Below are 4573 nucleotides of genomic sequence, written 5' to 3'. Positions count from 1 at the left end.
TATTATCTCATTTGATTAAAAATAGAAATCACAGAACAGGAAATTCCAATAATGAGTGGAAAACTCAGTAACATTACTCTAGTTCGTAAAACAACTTTTCTTTCAAAATCATTTGAATACATATCATGCATACATAATCGTTCAGAAATAATCTATTATCATTATTTTTAAAGTTATGTCGTCAAGGATCTTTCCCTTTACATAGGACCATAGGTAAGTATAGGTTTTGGACATAACATAACTTTCATTCGTGAGGGATTATAGTTCCTCATTTCATTAACATACTTTCCTCCACCTGTAGCTCACCGATTTACCAAGTTCAGTTCATTTTCCAATGCTTACAAAAGTAACATCGTATCATATTAAATCATTTCTGAACAACCTTATACCTCATATAAGTGCATAGTACTTTGACACATTTTATAATCAGTCATTCATAACACTTTGTAACATAGTAAGACATCTTACGATTGTACATTTTAGTATATCGTAAAACTCATCAATACAATATCCTGTGAGTCCTCATAAGTCTTTTAATAGAATTCATGTATTCATAACCTTTTTAATTGACATGCTAGTCGCTGGACAGTATATGACATGGCGGAACGTCTTCCGCGATGGGCCAGTATCCATAACATAGAGCCATGTGCTTGACATAGTTGGGCTAGTGCCCCGTGGGTACATGCATTGCATGACCGTAGCATATACTGCCACACGGACTAGGTCTTTCACTATTATTTATCATGTTGCGTAACCAATGTATAAGTTATTCATACTTTAACAATATACTTTCATGAGATCCAATGATCAATAAAACATCATATATTCATAAAATCATTCATATAAAATCATATGACTAAAATACATCAATACTATGCCCCGTCCTTACTATGTAGGCGTGCTTTGCTTTGTTTTCTTTTTTAAGGTTTTTATTATTATTATTATTATTATTATTATTTTATTTAAGTTGGTCCTTTTGTAAAAAAAAAAAAAAAAAAAAAAAAAAAAAAAAAAAAACAACTTACCAATCAAGCCACATATGTTGCAACAAGTACAAAGTTAAAGATTTAATCATGATCTTATATTAAAAAAATAATAATAGCAAGCAAGGTTCAAACTTGTTGTTTTTCTTCTTTATTGTTTTAAGATAATCTAAAGCTTTGTAAAAAAATTAACGAGTTTACCATATTTTTTGAAAAACTCAACTACTTGGTTATAAACTTACTTTTATGATTTCACTCATTAGGGTTGGATAATGATAAATGTTGACGCAAGGAGTTTAGCTGCCCGGTTTGACGAAAAAGTTTAACGTCGAAGAGCTTGATTTTTAGTTTTAAGGGTAATGATTTCTACTTGTTGGGCTCCCGGAGTCAGATTGATTAATAAAATATATTTTCGGAAATGGAAACTGGCCAACTAGTCCCGAAAATAGCGTTTAAACATTCTCCGAATTTTAACTTTGCTTTATTTTTGTATTAGGGCTTTGTTTAGACTATTTACACGCTTTAGCCGTCTATAATATTCAGTTTTTGACATTTTAATAATATTCTCAAGAGTTTTACTCTTTTTGGTGGATTCCGGAGTTTTTTTTTTTTTTTTTTTTTTTTACAGATTTAACACTTGTAAATTTGTTTAATTGTGTAAGGAATTGCACTTGCTTTTCCTCCAATCTTTCCGACTGCATCAAATGCCCACCTATAAGAAGCCCGAATTTATATTGTAATACCAATAGCTAAAATTAAGTTTGGTCATATAATCAATTCACAATTTTAGTTGTAGTTATTTGACTTTATTTATATCTATAATTAGAGGTATCAATTTGGGTGTTTGGATTGGATTTGGTGAAATCGGGTCAAGTCAGGTCTATTTTAAATTGGAGTCATGATATAATATTATGTTCATATATGTAAAAATCTAAATCGTTATGTTGTGTAAAAAAAAATAATAAATCGTTATACTTCCTTCGTTTATTTTATTATTGCACCATATAGGCCAGGGCACAATAATTTTGGTATTGGGAAAAAGGAAGAGAGAGAAAGGTAAAAAAACAAAATTGCCCATGTGATGTTAACATAAACTAAAGAATAAGTGTGAAAAAGTAAGAGTATGTTAGGTATTTGTAGAGTGAACATAGATATCTTTTGTCCTGAAATAGAAATGGTGTAATATTTGTGAAACTTGTTTAAAAGACAAGTAGTGCAATATTTAAAGAACGGAAGAAGTATAACATTTTATTACATTAAGTAAATATAATAATTAAATTATCTAAAATTAAGCGTCGATCAAAGTTTAGCACTAACCTTACAAAATTCAAGAGAACTAGATATATATGGGCGTTTGGTATAAATAACGGAAACAAATAAGAGGAAGTAAATTATTTAACACTTACCTTTTTATTTGTTTGGTTTAATCAAGAAAAGGAATCACTTAAACCTATCCCCTTTATTTTTGTTTGAGGAGAATAAGGGTGATTATTACCTAATTAGTCCTTAGGTTTTAGAGAGGTAACAAATAGGTGGCCTGGAAACCATTGCCCTTATGTAATGGTAATTACTATCTAAGCCTTCCAACCATGCAAACACTTGGTAACAGTAACAGTTTAATTGAAATTGTTTCCAACCTAAAAAAAACTCTTACCAAACGTGCTCAGGCAAAATCTTGCGTGGACCTTATTATTGTGGACCAAAGGTTTATACACACTTAACTGACGTTATATTGAACATAGTGACCCCTAATTTTAGCATAGTAAATTTATTTTTAACATAGTAACCTTTCTTAGTGTGACCTTTAATGTTATTATTGTGAACTTAAAGTACGACGTTATGTTGAATAATGACCTAATTTTAACATAGTGATCTTTATTATTCACATTGACCATTATATTAAAAACTTTATTAAAAAAAAAAACTTCTTATAGCTTTTATAATGTCGCAATGACTTTTATTTCAACACAATAACCTTTATTTTAATTTAGTGACTTTTTTTTTTTTTTATTAATAAAACAATCATATTGTCTCTAATGATAATTTATTGGGAGAGTTAATGTTAAACAAAAAGTCAAAGCAGAGTATTAATTCGTATTATATCATCACATTAGCAACATTTCATATTTTAATGTCAACATAATGAAAGCATATAAACCACATATATAAATTGAAAAAGTAAAGATTATTTCCTTAACTATTATAAGCGCACGTATGTATATCCAACCAGATACTTTTTATGCCTAATCACCATATATATATATATATATATATATATATATATATATATATATATATAGTAAATTAGGTAAATAATAAGCAAAGTGAATAATATATCTATTACAACACATACTGGTGACATTTTAATGAATCAAAACATAAAAAATTAGAAAAGAAGAGAAAGCTAAAGTAGTATAAATAGCAAGAAATTAACATGTATTATCATAAAAGAAGTCAGTGTTTGAATACTACCAAAAAAAAATATAATTTGATAAATCAAAGTTAATCTTCCATCCTCACTAAAAATGGAAAACAAGGCATCCTCCAAAAGAATCATGCTAGCATCCTTAGTTGTTTTTGCATTAGGTTTGTCATCTTATCATTCAAAACTTTTACAAGTCGTATGTACCTCGTATATACATGTTTACTGTACTACTATTAAATATTGTGTTGGATATGTCCTAACTATGCTAATTCATTTCTTTCTTTTCATGATATAAGTGATGATGCAATAAATCCATCTGGGGGAAGGTTGTCCCGCGAAATATGATGATCCTTGTACCTCTCCTGGAACGCTTTGTTGTGGAGATCCAAATTTTATTTGCACTGAAGTTAGGCCTGGGGTTTACAAATGCAAAGACGGCCCCTGTGAGAAAATCACACCCGAGTGTCCTTGCGAAGAACACATCGGGCATGAGTGTTATCCTGGTCTATTTGAATGTTGCCCAGACAGTAATCTGAATTGTATTCAAGTTTCTACAGAAGATGTTTACCAATGCCTCTAAATGCGATTGGATCGCAGTATACTATTTATCGTCTATCCACTCTACTATATATGCATGCGAGTCCATCCCAACATATGCATATTGTTGTATGTAGATTGAGCTCATTGTTGTGTGCTATGTGTAGCTCTTGCCACACATTCTCTTTTCCTGGCCTTATTGTGTGATTATTGTCGAAGACTTTTTCTTTGTCTTGTTGACTTAATTTATCGTGTGAAATAATTAATTTCAATTTCTTTGATCGAAATTGTGAAATGTTAACTTTAATTTATTTATAAAATGTTTATGTATTTCTCTGGCTAACTGTATTCATTCAGTGACATTTTATGATTGATCAATTTTTAAAAAGGACACCATAACATGCTGACATGGCATGTTATGATTGATCAATTTTTCATTTATTTTTAAAAATCAAATTATACTATACATGTATGTATTATTGTAAATACATGTATTTTTTTAAAGAATACAAAATTATTGTATTTAATTTTTTTTTTTTTTTATTATTTTCGAATCTCCATGAATGCACCTTCATGGTCTTCAATTGGAGCACAATTCAAAAATGTTGAAGCGATTGGAGGTCGGAAT

Source organism: Chenopodium quinoa, unplaced genomic scaffold, assembly GCF_001683475.1.
Source record: "Chenopodium quinoa cultivar QQ74 unplaced genomic scaffold, ASM168347v1, whole genome shotgun sequence".
Classification (NCBI taxonomy): domain Eukaryota; kingdom Viridiplantae; phylum Streptophyta; class Magnoliopsida; order Caryophyllales; family Amaranthaceae; genus Chenopodium; species Chenopodium quinoa.
Note: the sequence above shows the minus strand (reverse complement) of the source record.